This window comes from Callithrix jacchus, chromosome 8 (assembly GCF_049354715.1).
Source record: "Callithrix jacchus isolate 240 chromosome 8, calJac240_pri, whole genome shotgun sequence".
Taxonomy (NCBI): Eukaryota; Metazoa; Chordata; class Mammalia; order Primates; family Cebidae; genus Callithrix; species Callithrix jacchus.
Window position 1 is genome coordinate 119,540,613 of NC_133509.1, and position 20,399 is coordinate 119,561,011.

Here is a 20,399-nt window from a genome sequence, read left to right on the forward strand (position 1 = left end):
TACACACATGCACACACACACACACACACACACACACTCATGTGTGCACATACACACATGCAGTCCAGCCCAGACCCCCCTTTTTATATGAGACAAAGTTTATTTTCTAACTGACTTTCAATGCTATGAGAAGCCACTACCATATGGAGAACTAACTCATTTGGGAGCTGCAGTCTGATACTTACCCTTCTGCTTCGGGGCCTTATTAAAATTTTGATTCTCTAAATAATATGCAAGGCATATATTCAAATTTTGTAGAACCTTTGAGGTAAAGATGACACTTTCAATGCAAAGAAGACAATCAAATCCCATCAGATAGTCTTTTGATTCTTAATTCAAAACAAAGAAGCATTTTCTTTCTATTTCAGAGGTAAAGATTGGAAGACACATCCTCAAATCATAATTGGAGGTAGAAGAATAATAGAGACAAAGTAGATAGATTGGTAGATAGGTTGATAGGTACGTAGATAGATAGGTAGTTAAGTAGGTAGACAGATGGGCAGATAGGTAGGTAGATTAATAGATAGGTAGGTAGGTAAATAGGTAGATAGGAAGGTCGATTAGGTAAATAGATGATAGATAGATAGATAGATAGATAGATAGATAGATAGATAGATAGATAGATAGACAGACTGGTAGGCAGATAGGGAGGTATATAGTTAGGAAGATAGATAGGTAGGTAGATTAGATAAGTAGATATGTAGGTAGGTGTGCAGGTAGATAGGCAGGCAGGTAGGTAGATAAGTAGCCAGTTAGGCAGATAAGTAGGCAGTTAGGTAGATAAGTAGGTAGATAGGCAGGTAGATAGGTGGATAGGTAGGTAGATAGGTAGGTAGGTTGTAGGTTGATAGGTAGATTAGATAGGTAGATATCTAGGTAGATTAGATAGGTAAATAGGTAGATAGGTAGAAAGGTAGGTAGACTAGCTAGGTAGATAGGTAGTTAGATAGATAGGTAGATAGGTAGGTAAGGTAGGTAGATAGGTTGTCAGGTAAGTAGTTAGGCAGGTAGGTAGATAGGCAAATAAGTAGGCAGATAGGTAGATTAGATAGATAGATAGGTAAGTAGGTAAGATAGGTAGATAGGTAGGCAAATTCTGAAGTTAAGTTTCTTACATAGAAATTTCCAGATCTACAGGGCAAGTAACATCTTTTCTAAATCTCATTTTGTTTCAGACTTTGTTGCTGAAAAATTTATGTACACAGGAATGAATATATGTATATATGCATATGTACATATATTTCTGCTTTAACCCAACAGTTTATAAAACAAAGGTTAACAAACTCAGACTTCAGTAATTATAGAATATCATCATTCTAACAAGTCTCACTTCCTTCTGCAGACACTGATACATAAATTCAGGATATAACAACCTCCTAAAATCCTGTCATCTTCTCATATTCCTCTAAATTTTTGAAAAACATATTTCTTTTGGAATATGACTCTCTAGGAAGTAAAAAAATCATGGATAACTAAAGTCTAAATAAGTAAAATACAAATTCATTAGTACTTTACTGTTTAAAAGCCATTATAAAGTAAAAATTCAGAATATCACGAGTATACAAAACATGTTAAATTTTGCTTAGCTGTCTCCCAAAGGAAAAGCATATTTAACACTGTAACTCTGCTGAAAAAGGATAGTCCATATAAAAGAAGAGAAAGAAAAACTAAAATAATTATTTGGAGAAAGAAGCAAAATCTCAAGAGATAATAATGACTTCTTGGAGTGTATATGATAATGTGACTACTATATTTAGCATCTTTATACAGTTCATTTAAGATGTGAAATATGTAGATAGAAATATTTTCACATATACATCTTGTGTAGTGAGAAGAAAAGAAACAAGAGAGTTTTTGAAATTTTGTTAACAATTTATGTTCTTCCGTGTAATTTTCTGCACATTCCTAAGGTAAAGTCACAACGTACTATTTGTTTATTGATATGTTTTTTATTTTGATCGTCATTTCCCTAAGAGTAGGTAGCAGAATTTCCTATTTCTTATGAAAGTACATATTATCTCCATGCTTGGCATATATTAAATATATATTAAATAAATTATTAAATCAATGAATACCAATATATCATATGGAAAATATTTCTTAATCCTACATCCCTCTCAGTAGCAGCTCATTTATGTATGTGTGCTTTAAGAAAAAGACATCCTTGCCTGTAATCCCAGTACTTTGGGAGGCTGAGGCAGGCGGATCACGAGGTCAGGAGATCAAGACCATCCTGGCCAACATGGAGATATACTCCATCTCTACTAAAAAAATACAAAAATTAGCTGTGCATGGTGGCACGTACCTGTAGTCCCAGCTACTTGGAGGCTGAGGCAGGAGAATTGCTTGAACCTAGAAGGCGGAGGTTGCAGTGAGCCAAGATTGCGCCACTGCACTCCAGCCTGGCCCCTGGCAACAGAGTGAGACTCTGTCTCAAAAAAAAAAAAAAGAAGAAGGAAGGAAGGAAGGAAGGAAGGAAGGAAGGAAGGAAGGAAGGAAAAGGAAAAGGAAAAGGAAAAGGAAAAGGAAAAGGAAAAGGAAAAGGAAAAGGAAGGAAAGGAAAGGAAAGGGAAAGGGAAAGGGAAAGGGAAAGGGAAAGGGAAAGGGAAAGGGAAAGGGAAAGGGAAAGGGAAAGGGAAAGGGAAAGGGAAAGGGAAAGGGAAAGGGAAAGGGAAAGGGGAAGGGAAGGGAAGGGAAGGGAAGGGAAGGGAAGGGAAAGGAAAGGAAAGGAAAGGAAAGGAAAGGAAAGGAAAGGAAAGGAAAGGAAAGGAAAGGAAAGGAAAGAAAAGAAAAGAAAAAGACATCCTATCCTATTAGGAGAAAATTTTTATTCTGGCCTCTTTGAGGACAGCCTCGCAGTGACAGCCTCTCTGAATTGCATGTTCACGTTTATGACTTCTTAAGGAGGAAGTTATTTTATTCCTCTAACCAGACTTTGCATATCTACTAGGTATTAAGTAGATCTCAGATTGAGCATAATATGAATTCTTTTTACAAAGAACAAGAATTTTATTTTATTGGACAGAGATCTTGGCATACATATCACATCACATAGAGCAATAAACAATATCTGAAATGTCTTTCTCTTTTGATTAGCTTCCAAAAGACAGAAAGCATCTTTGCTTCTATTGCTGTCATTCATTTATCATTGTCCTATTTTTACATGTAAAAATTAGAAATCTATGAACCAAAGATTGCGTTTATTTTGAATTTAAACAGAACGGGGCATCTGGTATGTGACACCATGGAGTGCTGGACACCAACACCTACCTACGAGTACTGAGAAGGGTAAAACATTTTGTCAGTGAGTTGATACAAATGCATTTTCTGGTTTCTTGTACTTACCAAATGTTGCCGCTATGGTTTCTTCGTCCTCTCCAAGTGTCATGTTGGAATTTGATCACAGTGTTGGACATGGGGTCCAATAGGAACAGTTTGTTTCATGGGAGAGGATTTCTCATGAATAGATTAATGTCATCCATTAAGGATGACTGAATTCTTGCTCTGTTATGTTCTCATGAAAGCTGGTAGTTGAAAACAGCCTGATATAACCCCCATTCCCACTTTCTCTCTTGCCATGTGATCTTTGAACATGGTGGCCCCTCTTTAGCTTCTGCCATGAGTAGAGATGACCTGAAGCCTTCACCAGATGCAGATGCCAATGTCATGCTTCTTGTACAGCCTGCAGATCCATGAACCAGATAAATCTCTCTTCTGTATAAATTACCCAACCTCAGGTATTTGTTTATGGCAACACCAAATAGACTATGGCAGCTCTTTATTCCTTTTTTTTACAACCATACTGTCCCCACACTAACTGAGTGCCACCCTATCTTTCCAATTGATTAGCAATGACCTAAATGAGAACAAGGTCATTAGGCTGCTTGGAGTAGATACCAGAAATCCACAGCTGAGTTCTAAATCTGCAAACCTCTAGGCTAACAGAGATACTCATAGACCCATATTTTTATGGAAGTTGTGTCAAAGGAATTAATCTGAAGGAAGCAGGAGAGTTCTACTGAAACCCTCACAGGAGTATGTTTCTTTTCTCTGGCAGAGCTTTTAGCTCTTTGCTGTGTTTTTTTTTTTTTTTTTTTTCTGCGTTGATCTAATAAAATTTCCTTGCTCTTTCTAAGTCATTTAGAAAATATTGTTTATTTAGGCTGGGTGTGGTGGCTCACGCCTGTGATACCAGAACTTTGGGAGGCCAAGGTGGGTGGATCACGAGGTCAGGAGATCGAGCCCACCCTGGCCAACACAGTGAAACCCCATCTCTAGTAAAAATACAAAAATTAACTGGCCATGGGGGCACATACCTGTAGTCCCAGCTACTAGGGAGGCTGAGGCAGGAGAATGGCTTGAACCCAGGAGGCAGAGGTTGTATTGAGCTGAGATTGCACCACTTCACTCCAGCCTGGGTGATAGAGCAAGACTCTATCTGCAAAAAAAAAAAAAAATAGGAAAATATTGCTTATTTAAATCTTCAAATCTGTCATGTCAGGGAGTGTTTTCATGATGTGTGAATATGAAGAAAAGTGTGACATTAATGTGTGTGTGGATGTGTGTGTGCCCTTGTGTGTGTGAGTGTGTCAGGGATGGAGAAGGGAAGTTTGGTCAATAAAAAGCACATTTTATTAAGAGTGAATAGCCTGTCCTGTGGTTATAGATAACAATATTTTACCATTCTTCAGCTTTGGGCCTCTTCTAGTCACAGCCCCTCCAACATTACAATGAAGGAATTGGAACAGAGAAAATCTATTATGGATTTTAATTCTGAAATTTTATAAGCCTAACATGTGGACACACAGTAGATTCTACTTTAAACTGTTTCACTCACTAACAATTTTCATGGCTGACCTTCTAGTAAGTTGACCCTTAAATAACTTAGGGTTGAACTGCATGTGTCCACATTTATACAGATTTTCTTCTGTTTCTGCCACCCCTAAAGCAGCAAGACCAGCCTCTCTTCTTCCTCCTTCACCTTAGCATACTCAACATGAAGATAACGAAAATGAAGGCATTTCTGATGATCCACTTCCACTTGATGACTAGGAAATATATTTTCTATTCCTGATTATATTTTAATAACATTTTCTTTGATCTAGCTTACTGCATTGTAAGAATCCACTATATAATAACATATAAAATTCAACTGTTTATGTTGTTGGTAAGGCTTCCAGTTAAGAGTAGGCTGTTAGTAGCTAAGTTTTGGGGGAGGGTCAAAAGTTATACAAGGATTCCAACTATTAGGAGTTGCTACCTCTATCTAACTCCTGCATTGTTCAAGGGTCAACTGTATTTTCCTGTAACATATGAATCATACGTCTCTAACATGATTCAGATTGTGGGACTTGAGTAAACTATGCTTGTTAGAAATACATTACTTGAGGATCCAAGATGGCTGATCACTAACAGCTTGGGATTGTAGCTCCCAGTGAAAGAGCAGAGAACGAGAGGCCTCCACAGTTTCAGATGAATTTTCGTCACTCACGGACCAGAAGATTCCCAGTGGAGGAGCCCTACGGGTCGCCAGTGCGACTCTTGTGGTCAGCGCAGTGGTTTTGCTGGCGCCTCGGCAAGGCAGCTCTTTGCGCAGAGTAAACGGGACTGGTTCCCCTTCTGACCAATGTTTGGAGCTCCGGGAAGGCAGAGCCGCTTATTACGGACTCAAGAAGGAAGCCAGACCAGAGATTCCCGGGCAGAAGAGCATCGTCAGTCTTATCGCTGCTGTTTTGGCCGGCGCAGTGGGTTGCTCGGATTCCAGCACTGGGAATCAATATACTGGATGTCCACTCAGAAACTTAATTAGAAAGGCAGTAATTTTAAAGACAACAGATGGATAAATTTATAACAAAGGGAAGAAACCAGCCTAAAAAGGCTGAGAATACCCAAAATAAGAACCCCTTTTCCTCTACAGGGGATTACAGTTCCTCATCAGCAACGGAACAAGCCCTGAGGGAGAAGGACTGTGTTCCATTATCAGAAGAAGGCTTCAGAAGGTGGATGATAAGAAACTTCTGCGAGTTAAAAGAACTTGTTCTAACCCAATGTAAAGAAACTAAGAACTTTGAAAAAAGGTTTGATGAAATGCTAACAAGAATAGACAATATAGAGAGGAATATAAATGAACTAATGGAGTTGAAAAACACAACATGAGAACTTAGTGAAATATGCACAAGTTTGAATAGCCGAATTGATCAAGCAGAAGAAAGGATATCAGAGGTCGAAGACCAACTTAATGAAATAAAACAAGAAGACAAGAATAGAGAAAAAAGGATAAAAAGGAATGAGCAAAGTCTCTAAGAAATATGGGATTATGTGAAAAGACCTAATTTACGTTTGATAGGTGTACCTGAATGCGACAGAGAGAATGAATCCAAGCTGGAAAATACTCTTCAGGATATTATTCAGAAAAACTTTCCCAATCTAGCAAAGCAGGACAATATTCAACACCTGTTAATACGGATAACACCACAAAAATATTCCTCAAGAAGAGCAACCCCAAGGCATATAATCATGAGATTCACCAGGGTTGAAATGAAGGAGAAAATACTAAGGGCAGCCAGAGAGAAAGGTCAGGTTACCCACAAAAGGAAGCCTATTAGACTTACAGCAGATCTCTCAGCAGAAACCCTACAAGCCAGAAGAGAGAGGGGGCCAATATTCAACATCCTTAAAGAACAGAACTTTCAGCCCAGAATTTCATATCCTGCCAAACTAAGCTTCACAATTGAAGGAAAAATAAAATCTTTTATGAACAAGCAAGTACTCAGAGATTTTATTACCACCAGGCCTGCTTTACAAGAGCTTCTGAAAGAAGTATTACACATAGAAAGAAACAACCAGTATTAGCCCTTCTAAAAATATACCAAAAAGTAAAGAGCATCAACATAAAGAAGAATTTACATCAACGAATGGATAAAATAGCCAGTTAACATCAAATGGCAATAACCCTAAATTTAAGTCGACTAAATCCCCCAATCAAAAGATACAGCCAAAACCCAACGGTATGCTACATCCAGACCCATTTCACATCCAAAGATATACAAAGACTCAAAACAAAGGGATGGAGAAAGATTTACCAACCAAATGGAGAGTAAAAATAAATAAATAAATAAAAAGCAGGAGTTGCAATTCTCGCATCTGATAAAATAGATTTCAAAGCAACAAAGATATAGTGGTAAAAGGATCAATGCAACAATAAGAGCTAACGATCCTAACACCCAGATACATAAGACCCATAAAGAGACTTAGACTCAACGAGACAGAAAATTATAAGGACATCCAGGACTTGAACTCAGATCCAGAACAAGTAAACTTAATAAACATTTATGTAGCTCTCCACTTTAAATACACAAAATATACATTCTCCACTTTAAATACACAAAATATTGATCTGCCATTATGAATACCCATTTTTAGAATAAAGCAACATTCCTGTTCTCTCTCCTTTTCTTCCTCTCCTTCACTCCTTTTTTTTTTCTTTCCTTCTCTCCTTTAAAAAAAAAAAAGAGAAATACATTACTCGTTGTTTACCACTTTCTCTGTCCTACCTTACGGTCATTTGTAAGCAATACTGATGTATTATTTGTGTATCAGTGAGAATACAAACTATATCTCTTTAATATTCATGCCTTTATAAACCTCCCTCTATTCCCATGTTTGCACTTAGCTGAGTAGAAAGAGTGAGTTCTGCAGGATGAAATTTCATCAACTGGTAGAATTTGAGCAGTGGTGTAGTCAGGAGAGAGATTTTTGAAATCAGAGAGATCTTTGCTTGAAATGTGCTCTGCCACTCATTGGTTGTGGGGCTTGAGAAGATTACCTATAGCATTCTTATTGAGATTTTATTAAATAATATAGGTATATAATTTATTTACCTAGATTTAGATTACCAGCATGGCCTGTGTAGAGAGCCGAACAGGCTAAAATTTATTGAACTAAATAGGAAGCAAAAAACCAACAAATAAAAAGCAACCCCCGCTTGCATTTGTCAGCAATGTATAAATTTTATTGGGCAAATTGGAAAGGTCTGATGCCAAATTAAGGCAACTGGAGCTTCCAATGGAGAAGAACTAGAAAGAAAAACATCATTAGGATAACTTCTGCTGTAGATTCAGTGAAAAGAAATGGCTCAAAGCTTTCTCGTTAAAAAAAAAATCTACAAAGGTTGCATTGTCTAAAACAAATAACTGGATCTTTTTGCAAATCGATTGTCTTTCTGAAAATTTTTACAAATGTTCTCCATTTTATCACTGTAGAAACCACAAGAGAAATTCCAAGGAAGGAAGCAAGGACAGGGTAGACACGCAAACGCTCTTAGATCTCACAGTAATACATCAAGTGCTATTTTAATACATCAGACCTATAGCCACATGAGAAAAAGAATTCTAAATGCAAAATAGCCATGTGAAATAACAATAAATAAAAGCTAGCAGGACTTTTAAGACAATACAGGATAAAATATCCTGTCCTGTTTATAGATTGCATACAGATACTGGGATTTTATGTGGAGCTGTATTAGGCTAAACAAAATTTTAAAAGCTGAAATAAAAGCAATGTTGCCTTATAAAGGGCTTACCCCTCTTTTAGTGAAAGATGTATGAAATGTTACTTAACATCTGGATTTCTCTCTTATTTAGACTTTCTGTTGTAAAATCTTCCTTTCAGAGTATGGGAAAGAGGAAAGCTCATGTAAGCAACTTTAAACCCTAGGGTTGTGTGATCTCTAATACATTTCAGTCTACTCAAGAATCCAACAGTTTTATGGGGTGGGGTATTGATCCAGGTATTTGTACTTTAGTTTCTTCATGATGTAATAGTGACATCATTTAAAGCCAGAGAAAATCACACAGGACCTCAGAGCCTCTATAATCTGCTCTAACAGTTCTAGCATCCTCAGGGTGCATAGGCTTCTTAGACTTCAGGTTGGAGATAAGGAAACCTTCTCTAGGAAATTGTAGGTCAAGGACATTTCTGGTAGCATAGTGCTCATTCTATATCTGTTTAATTTTCTGAAGCCTCATAAAAATTGTAAGTTTTGGGAGGACTCATACCTAGTACAGTATGCCTTGATATACTTTGGCTTCATTTCAGAAAATTCCATATAACAAAAGAAACCATGTGATAGCCATTCTCATTCTCCTTGGCAAATGATTTTGACCATCCACTGCAGTCTATCTGCTCAGATTTGCAAACACTGTATTATTGTAAGTTGAAAAATATGTTGCACATTATAGTAAATCTTATATTCACTATGTTTTTCCCAGTGCTGAAAATAATGCCTATCACAAAATAAGCACTTAGTAAATATCCTTTAATTCAGGTATACTTGATTTTTATTGTCTATCTTAATGTGGACTCTGAAAAAAATCATGCCACTTGGGATTAAGTCCTAGACCAGATATTGCCTTAGACGAGTGACATAACTTCACTAAGATTCTATTTCCTCACCAGTAAAATGGTGACAATAATTGTTGTCTTTCAAGACCTGTTGCATATAAGTAAGTTAAAGGACATAAGACAGTTCCACAGTACCTGAGAAACAACCAAGTCATCAGTAAGTGTTAACTCTTATTACTGTATGTTTTTAATTTTATATCTCCCATCCCATGTGTTATAGTTAATATCAGAAACAGATCAACATTTGCTTTTCTTGAAATAAGAGAAACATAAAGAGAAAAGATAAATATCACCTGAGAACATTAAAAATTCACAGAACTCTAGTTTTCCAATGAAAAGTGGTATTTCTGAAAATACATGAGACTAGGAGGAGCTGGGACAGTTAAATTTTTGAGTAGATACAAGCCAATAGTCCTACAGAGAAATAACCCTTACTCCAGTTCTTCTCTAACAAATAGTAATAAAAGGAGAATTTGAAAATATAAAAGTTGTACACTTAACTCCAAGATAACAAAGAGCCTACCAACATTCCCTCCAAGGAACAGTGATAATTATCCAAGACGTTATTTTACTAAGGAGCCTAAAAATAACCTTGAAATGTTTCTAACACATTCCTGAGAAACAGCAAGAAAGATAAAACCTATTTGCTATCTAGGTCTGGTCTTATTGCTCCATGTAGAGAATCTAGGGAATTTGATTGTTGCCTGTAATATTGTTCGCTCAAAATTAAGGAGAATATATGTTTAACAAGCTGAAATATATAGGACCATTTCTGAAGTGAATCAATGTTTGTGAAAATAATTCCAGACCTCTAATCTGATCTCAAGTTTTTATTCTCTTATCATTTCTGGTTATTTTTATGAGCATCAGCTGAACAGTTTAAAAATTCAACTCTCTGTTTCAAGGTCTTGATTTGAACATGTATGTCTAATGACTTTCTTCATTCTGTTTTTCATACTTAGATAATCAATCACAGTGACAAGCAAGAATTGTGTCATTACCCTGGAGTATTTTAAACAATCACTTAAGCAAAAGCATAAATAGCATTGTGTGCTACAATATGTGCATTTTCTTTTTAAAATCATTGTGAATCATCTGATTGTTCATATACTATAATTGTGTATTTTAAGAAAATCATTTACTTCCTGTTACTTGCATTTTCCCATTGATTTTGAAAGCTGGTAATGGAAATGATGAACTTGCTTTCTCTAAATTGAAATTATAGTGATGACACTTGTATGTGTGACTATTTTAGAAGAATGGCTAATTTGTGTTAGCTTACTTCTAAATTGACCAAGTGAAGACAAAGAACATTCTAGCAGCAGCTCAGGATTCATTCATTCAGTTGTCAATCATGTTTTCAAACTTTTCAGACCCATATTATTCCCCAATATTTATATTTACAGACTTGTGACTATGGCACTGCATTGAATGTGTGCTTTCTCTCTTATTTTATTTTTCATATTGACTTGTAGAGGGATAGTCAAATCAGAATGGCATTGCTGCTTTGTTTATAGCACTTTGAACTTACATATAAGATGTAAAAGAGTCTAAAATGTAAGTAATTTTCCACTTACCCTCAAAGTAATATCATTTTAACATAAATAGCTTAACATAATTGGTTCTTGTTTTAAGACCCTGGAGTGTTAAGTATGAAAAACCTCAAATCCAGGCTTCTATAGATATTTATTTGATGCTGTGTCATATGTGTCCATATTTTAAGAATCTACCTCATGTTCCTTTCCCTTGCATTTTTATGTAAATAAATTCTGTAATGTGTTTATGACTATTAAATGCCATGTGCTGGTCCCCTGTGCTATAATAAAGTACATCCGTGCCTTCCGAATTTCTCTGGCAACTGTCTCTGCATTCACTGTCTTCCAATCAGCATCTGCAAATGTAACCACTTAAATCTGATCCCCCTGTCTGAATCAGTTATTCAGATAAAAGGCAGCCAAGATCTAAGCCCTGCTCCATGTGGGACCCTCTTAATACTTCCCCCCAGAATGGACATGGTTTCTCTTACCAGGAGTGTCTGTTTTTTGTTTCTTCCACTCATTCTTTATCTACTCCCACGTCTCCTCCTGGATTCTTGCAGGGTCTATCTTAAGCAGGAACCAATTATGCAGAATTTAACCAAAGGTTTTCTGAAATTCAAATAGTCATAACATATGTACTGTCATTCTCAACACTGCTGGTACCACTTCAGATTGGAAATGATGTAAAATAAGCAGATATGTTTTCTAAAACTAAATTTATCATTTCAGTTTTAATCTCTGGTCAAAAAAATGCTATTTAAATTCATATGTTTTCAATCTTTATATATATATAAATACACATATATATGCTTTATAATGCTTAAGATAATTCAGCTGATTTCTAGAAAATTTATTTGATTGATTTATTTTCTTTGAATCACCATTGAACCAACAGACTATTCTGTTTTGTCTACTTCCTGTCAAAGTGAAATCATCATAGCCATATACAAATAATTTTTTTTAAATGTTAATGCTCTGATACTGGTTTATATGGTTACAGAAATTACCAGAATTTACTTGTGGCTACTCAGAAAAAAGCCAGACATTTGAGTTGATATACGTTCTTTGAAGCTACATTTTATTCAACTCATTCTACTGAACCTCATTATTCTAGTGTACATGAAAGTAAAGACAGTGTTCATTTCATTCTTAAATGAGTTAGTAAGACTTTATTTGGTCTCATTACAATGGCTAGATTTTCTTAGCTTGAGTTTGATTCAGGGACAAGAGTGGCAAGTAAGCTTGTTCTGTTATTATGTATTTAACAGATTTCTCACCTAACGACAAGGAGCTGTTAGTGAGTACATTTTATGTGCATTATGAAATTTATATACAATATCATATTTATTTTTATCTTCACAGTCTTTTCAAGTTGATGTCAACAGCTTCATTTTCTTTTTCAGATGCAAAAATTGAAATTTAGAAAGTCTTAGTAACCTGCATAACATTTCACACACCAAAATATGAAAGCTTGAATTCAAATACCGGAACCATCTGAATCTAAATGATATTCTTAACCACTCAATCTGTGCTGCTCCAGAAAACAGGTACACATACAAGAGTCAAAAAGAAAAGGTAGCCTCACAAGAAAATCTCAGTCATGAACCCCAAATTCAGAAACCTGCTCTAAATTAAAGAGAAAGTTAAAGGAGACCTTGAGATTTCTTCTGGATTGACCACCATATTTTACAGGGAAAGGAAAGGACAGGAAATAGTAAACTGAGATAGAAACTTGATCTTAGGATTTATCATTGCTTTTTAGCTAGAGAAGATGTTGGCAACTTTTTCTTAAGCCATATAGTACATATTTTAACGCTTGTGGATCATGATATAGTCTCTTTTGGAACTACTCAGTTGTGCTGTTTTAGGTGAAAGCAGTCATAAACAAGAGGAAAGAAATGGATGTGGCCAGATTTAACCCACAGTGGCTCCCAGTAGCTAAGTTGGCTTACCCTTTGGGTACAGCATACAATATAATGCATTTATAGGACTCCTGGTTTCTGTAATCAGAATACAGGGGCAGGTGCAGGAGAAAAGTCATGATTATAGGCTTACTGCTTACTTTATGTTATAGTCTCCCAATTAGTACTTATTAACATGTTGTATCAAGAATAAGGGCTTCTTATGGGATCTGTGTTACAATCATCAGAGGTCAGACCATGACAACTAAGTCTCTGGTGAGGAAGATAAGTATCAGTTACTAGATGGCAAATGTAGAGTTTCTCAGGTACTAATAGTATAACATTTAGTGTGAGTGCTGGGTAATGACAAGTTCTGGAAGAAATTAGTCACACAGTTGCAAGGCTCATTATTAGATTTTTGGAAGGAAGGAGAACATAAATGTAAAGTTCAGGTAAAGAATTCACATGGAGATGTAGAACTGTTAGTGGAAATATTAGAAATTATATTGTGAAATGGTGTTTGACAGTAGGGTTTTTAAATGGTCAACATGTAGCCAGTGGAGAAACAACAATAAAAGTTGAAATAAGATGTGGGACCTGAAAACAGCAAGTTAAGATGACAACTGTTTTTTAATGAAAAAAATGTGATGTAAAATACATAGATATTTTGAGTAATTCACTTTGAATGAGGCACTTTAAGAAAAAATGCATATATTTAGTCTTTTCCACCTTTAAATGTAGGCCAAGTATAAAGTAATTGGAGATAGGAAGGTAGGGGAGATAGGATAACGATTGCAAACAAATTTACACATGAAAGAATGTTAATGGGATAAAATTATTACTCAATGGCAGTCTCTTGATGCTTCACCAAACCTTATCCTGACTTTCTCCATTTCTATGGCCTCCTTCTCTTTTTCAGCCAATCAGATCTCTGTATCAAATAAGTGCTGGTCAAATGAATGTGAACGTGTTGTAGGCTTCTCATTAAACCTAATTAGTTTCCATCAAAGTTAAGAATCCTGCCCAGGTATTTTCAGTATTATTTGGACCCATAAAGCAGAAAGGGGGCCATATCCCTAATGTCTTTCTGGTTTGCCATTAATATAAACAAAATATTCAGAACCATTATTTTTAGTGGAGGTTTAGATGTTTGAGTATATACAGATGTTTCCATTTCACCTAGAGAAAACAATAGATCTGCTATATAATACTAAAGATAGAACTTAATTGAGCCATCAGATGATGATGAAGAAACAATGCAACATTTCAGATGATTAAACTGCATGCTTTGTACTCAGCCTTTTCCCCTCAGCACCCTGTGGATTTCTTCCACAGCCTTTCCCGTCTTTGAAGTCAGTGGGAACTCTGATCCTAGAAAAGTCACCCAGAGTACAGAAGTGCACAAGGACAAGTCTATCTGACTGTGTGTCCTCACAAGGATCATGGAGTCGTTAAATGAGTAAGCAGGAGGAAAAAAGAAATCCTAACCTTAGTGAAATGCAAAACAAGCACTTTTCTTTCTTCTTCTTTTTATTTTGAAGTTTGATGTCTTTTCTTTACTTTTTTTTCCCCACAATACCTTTGCCCTTCCTGTTTCCAACAGTGATTAGAAGTACTTAAAACTCTTCAGAAAGTATGTTCTGTTGATATTTCTAATAGGGACTGGAGCAAAAACTATGACTTATGAACCTCTACCCCTTTGATGCGCTATCACTACAGCTCAGAGTGAGAAGTGTGAAAGTCTCAAGTTACATTAGTTCTCAAGGGATTGCCAAGACCAAGCAGTCATTGACGTAATTTCAAAAGATGAATAACGAAGCAAACTCTCTTAGTATGCAGTAGCACTAATAATTAGTAGAGGTCATTACCCATGCTTTTCTTAAGACAGAAATATTTAATGTCTTCCTTTAATCATGTATGATTTTCAACAAGTATCATTTATTAAAACATTTTTAATCTTTAAATAAGAAAGATATTTTATAAATCTTTATCCTATGGCCCATCACTACATTTTAATAAGCTGTTAGTATTTATTAAACATACAATTACTGCCATATTAAAATAAAAGTTAATGCCAATTAGAGATTCTTAATTTAATATACTACTATTTGGCTAGTTAATATCAACCTCTCCCATGTGTTCCAATAGATGAGTAAGAAATTTAATTACTGAATATTAAAATTTTCAGGACAGTTTACTTTTATTGTACTATAGGATTTACTTTCTCTTTTAATCTTCGACTTTCCTAAACCTATATCAATTCACTTGGCAATTTTTCAATGCCATAAGCACAGGACATTTTCCTTCATTATGCAGTCAAGGAAAACACCTGGTGCACAGTGAACTGATAGGTGGATTTGATTGAGTCCAACTAAATTTATTTTAATTTAATAGATGTTATTTGAACATTGTTTACATGTAAGAAACTATCCCAGACATTTTGGGGATAGAGAAAGAGACCTAAAAGGAACCAATCAACTTTTCTGGTTTGCTCAGACCTCATGGATACATGGGCATAGAACTGTGAGTGCTAAAACAGAAAATTCCAGCCAAACCTGGATGGATTTTTTCCCTGAAAACCTATGCTGAGGACACTTAACTCAAGGAGAAAAAGACAATATAGTAATGAAGAATATATGTCATAATATTAACTTTTACTGAATGGCCCAGAAATACAAATAGGTATACATTACTTCTGGGTAAGCAGTCAGGGTAGATCCTCCTACAGCCATTTTTGTTAATATTGATAATAATAATCATGATTTTGACTTTTTGTTTTAATGCAAAACCATTTATAGTATGATAATTACGGTACTCTGCTAAGAATTCTGAAATGCTGTGTAGCTGAAAAAGTTGCACTGAGTTTTCTTTATCTGTATTTTCTTGGTGCAGAAAATTATAAACATTAAGAGAACTTGAGTTACATCTTTCCTGCCTAGTGCTATATGTTGTTTAGAGAATTTCCTTATTTAATTCTTCTGGTGATTCTGCAGGTTATACATGAATTAATCCACCTAACAACAATGCCACAAGAGACGTCCAATTTTTATTTTCATTTTACCCATAGGGATGCTGAGGCTTAGGAAAATTATGTAATTTTTCCAAGATCAAACGTGTAAATCATAGCCAGGATTTTAACTTGAGCAGTCTAGCTTTAAAGCCCAAGTTCTTAACCATAATATTACTGCCTTCATGAAGCAGTGCTTGACGTTGGCATTACCATAATTATTACCGATTTAATTAGAACTTCACCATCAATAGGATTATCTCGCCCCATATCTAGAACTAGCACAGCAAATTTGTTACAGGTTTGAGCTAGCTTTCCTGATTTTTAGCTTTACTCTCTTTCTGTTGTCCCACAGTATCAATTTTTTTTTAAAGTTTATTCTTTCTTACACCAAGCATAATATGAAGCCACATAACAGCATGTTATTTATCCATTCACCGGATCATAGACAAAGTAGTTTTGGGGAATAAAAGGACTTTTGAAAAATATCACTTTTTGGCATTGATAATGTAGCAAGGGGGAGAAATGTTTGTTTTGATTCATTTTATTTTAGATTTATAATTTTCTGAAACCTGTAGTATATAGACATAAGCTTCATCTAAACAAAGAAAAATAAATAAATAAAGTGTTGTCATGCCAGTTGAAGAAGGTGAGCAAGATTTAGGCCTCCAATTGCTTGTTGTCCCTGTTTCTATTACCCAGAAGATAGAATGACATAGAGTTCTGAACAGCATGGCTTAGGAACCATCCTATAAATTCTAGGAACATAACATCTACAGTACCATCTCAGTGAAATAATGGAGAAAAAGCTCACAGATGAGACAGGATTTGATTTAGTGATTAAAGCATAGCAGTCTTTCATTAATTCCATATAGGACAGTCATTTCATTGTGTGTGGATGGCCAGCAATCAAAGCCATTGAACAGAATCAGGACATGTGCATTAAGTAATCATGACAGAGATAAAAGTGTGTGAGATTATAGACAACTGACACGTGACATCATTCCTTATGGATTTCATGTGTCTCTGTGCATGATAATTTTTCAAGCATCTTAATCTTTAAACAACTAGGAGCTGGAATTATGAAGGGAGTCAGGTTGAATACAGTTGCTTGGAAAAAGTTACCCTGGCTTAATGGACCACTTTGCACCCTGCATAACAAACGCCATTGTCTGTCTTTCACAATTTTCATGCCACCTCTAAAAACAAAGTGACTGAGATATTTCAGAATGAATTGACAAGTGGATGATAATTCCAGCCTTAATTTCATTTGATTGAAAAGTTATGGTGTTCATTATTGAAAGTAAGTATGGGCCATATAGTTAACAGTAGATAAGCATTCAGTCCCACTTGAGGAGTGAAGTGGGAGAGAGGGACTACTGTCTGGTTGCTTATATTACAATCATTACTCCTCAAGTATGCCAGGAGAGTAGCAGTTCTAGGATACTGTAAATGATTGAATAATTGTCTATCATTTTTAATAAGGTAAATAAGGAAGATATTTGGGACTGATTTTATTAAGCAGCCATGTACCCCACATGGCCTGATAGTATAATTTGACAACCAAATTTGAAAGTCATTTTGTTTGCTAAATAATGTGACCCCCTCTGTAGGCAAACAACTCCTACACACTCTTAGCTACCACAGAGGCAAAAGTACCCATTTGTGAGAACCACATCAACACAACCATTGGGGGTTTTCTTGAGAATGAAACATTTGTGGCCAGTTGACATAGCAGAAGGTTGGGTTGAGCAAACTGTATCAAGAGTGAAGTGTTTGCTGACAGTTTGACAAAAGGACATGCTGCTTTTGCTTTACCAGGGGAGAGGTTAGGCTTTACAGCACCACTCCCAATGAGACCTTGGGGTATTGCACAGCTATCCATTCACAGATTTCACAGTGATGAATGAGGTCTTAGCAGATGCCTAGCAGAGAGGGTTAGAGAGGAATAGATTCCTCATATGTCTGCCCTTTTCCCCTCAGATTGGGCAAGGCAGATGATTAGAGAAAGTAGAGTCTGAGTAGTTTAATAAAACCCATCTGCTTTAGCTTTTAATAGAAAAGTCTTTCAGAAGCTCTTGAAAATCAAAAGCAACTTAATTGTAAAAAATCATGTAAATATATATGTTATATACATACCATATATTTGACACATACACACTCACACATAGCAAAATATTTATATTTTCCAAGAATAAAGTTTCATTGTTGTTTTGCCTGCAATCCCACTTGAATGGATATATAGGCTTTTATCTATATCCAACATGAACTTTTGACTACATATTTATGACATCAATGGATCGTTGTGTTAAATGAACATAGAGGAAACTAAAACAATGCAGATCTAAATCACTTTAACCTGTTAAGTTTGTTAAACAGTATGGGGAATTTTATAACAAAAGAATATTTACTGAAAATACCTGATGAACTGAATGTCTCCTAATGAATACTTCTTTCCCACAATGCCTCCGTTACCCGCTCTCATACAAGATCTCACTCTGGCAGCTAAAATCTAAATAAGGAAAGGGAGAAGTTATTACTTCAACCTATTCACTTCAAAAATTGTGGATGATATTAGAAAACTATTTTATTCTGTAGATACTTGTTTGGAGACTTTTACTCCATCAGCTATATTTTATGTTTGAATGATGCTTACATCAAAATTAAGTTAAAATATTTCCACATGTGTTGAGCATTTTGTATATTAAAAAAAACAGGTAAATATGTATGTATCATTCATACATCTATGCATATATCTGCTCAGGAAAGAATAAAACATGGAGAGAAACACTGGTAAAACAAAGTGAAAACATTATTTTTGTTGAGTACTTTCATACTGAAACTTTAGCGTGCTCAATACTTTATGACATTCCTTCAATAGTTAACGACAATGCACCTTTGCTTCCAGACAACCAAAACTTATGAAGAGAGTGAGGAAAGGCTGGTATATTTTAAATAAACTGAAACTTGGGAGACTAACTTCTAAATCAATTTTCATTTTATTAAATTTATTTTTATTGAATATATTCTTTATGTAATAAAAGCATTTTATGAAAAATATCTAGTTCCATAAAAATCAGGGCAAACATTTTCAAATATTTATAAAGAACAACTATTAGCCTAGCTTAGAAGTTATTTAATTTATAGCAAAATAATTATTTTAAACTATTTAAATGGCATGCTTTTTCTTCTTCTTAAGGAAACACCTCCTAGCTTCAGTTTTAGAATATCCACTATCATTTACTTTAATGAATTTGATATAGCTTGTTGGTGGTGTTTTTTTTTAAAAAAAAGAAAAACATAAACTGAAAACTCCCATGATTATAAAACCTTGAGGAGCCTTAGTTTATAACCATAGCTCTCAAACTTTAGAACACACCTGAATCACCTGAAAGGCTTTATGAAGCAGACTCCTGGGTTCTGTCCTCACAGTTTCTGACATGCCTTTTTGAGAGATGTTTCCATGTGATGCTGATAGTGCAGCCTGGGGATACTTATGAGAACCACAGGTTTATACTATCAACTTAGTCCTCCAGAGCAAATCCGTGGCCACTAGTGAAAACAAAAATGTGAAATGATGAGGCAAGTCAATCATAAAGAAAGGAGAATGTGCTTTCTTCTCTTTAAAAAATGGTGGTATGTTTTTTTCTTCTTCGGACTTGTCTAGAAACCAAAGAAGAACCAGAAAATTGAAAGAGGAAGCATGAATAGGCAATTGAACTCTATTATAGCAGTTTGAACTTTGCTGCAAAAGAATGTTCTAAATCTTCCTCGGCCTTCTGAAGTCTTAAGGCATTATTTTATTCTTTTTCTGTAGCTTACTAAGGTGCTGCTTTATGGTATTTTATATTGTTATTTTATCCTTTTCAATTGTGTGTATTTTTTGTACCATGACTCCATAACAGAATAAGCTTTATTATCACAATATGCATTATTGTAGTGACATTACTTTTTGCAAAAACCCTTTCTTTCTTCATGCAAACATTATTTGTCTAGAGTTATTGAGATATCCCAAGCTCTCTAAACTGTTTATATTACAAATTTACATAGACCTTAAGGGTTGTGACTTTTCCTGTTTAATCATATCTGGTGTAATGGTTACTGCTGAGCTTAAAATGAGGAAACTGAGGCCAGTATAAGAACAATCAAATGCCAATTTATTTATCTCCCGGGCGAGGTTCTGTGGTCCTAAGGAAAAGGGGCCAGAGAAGTGGTGCTTGACTTCTCAGGGCAGGGGGTTTTATGGGGGTTAGAGGGGGGCTGGCCTAGGATGCATGGGGTGGGCTGCCATTGGGTAAGGCTTGGCAGGATTTCTTCAATTCTCATGGGTTCAGATGTATAATTTAGTGCTGAGAGTGCACAGTTTAGTGCTGAGGTTCAAATGCATTGCTTGGTGCTGAGAGTGTATAGTCTAGTGCTGAATATAGACCTTGGGGCAGAATGCAGAACTGGGTGAGGGCAGCCCACATGGAGAAGCCAGATGCTGAGTAATGTGTTCTGCCTGATAAACTGTTATCAGGCATAGAGAGGGGTGGGTGTTTTTCATACGGC

At 35.6% G+C, this 20,399-nt stretch overlaps 1 long non-coding RNA gene across 1 annotated transcript in view; it reads right to left on the minus strand.

Annotated features, from left to right (window-relative positions):
• Window positions 1-7,345: 7,345 nt before the first annotated feature.
• The window catches only part of LOC118145002 (uncharacterized), a 46,762-nt gene continuing 33,708 nt past the window's right edge, over window positions 7,346-20,399 (minus strand). The window contains exons 4-7 of the long non-coding RNA XR_004730044.3: window positions 19,228-19,400; window positions 18,269-18,360; window positions 11,429-11,549; window positions 7,346-7,495 (exon numbers count right to left, since the gene is read on the minus strand). This is a non-coding gene — a long non-coding RNA (uncharacterized LOC118145002). The remainder of the gene's footprint in view (window positions 7,496-11,428; window positions 11,550-18,268; window positions 18,361-19,227; window positions 19,401-20,399) is intronic.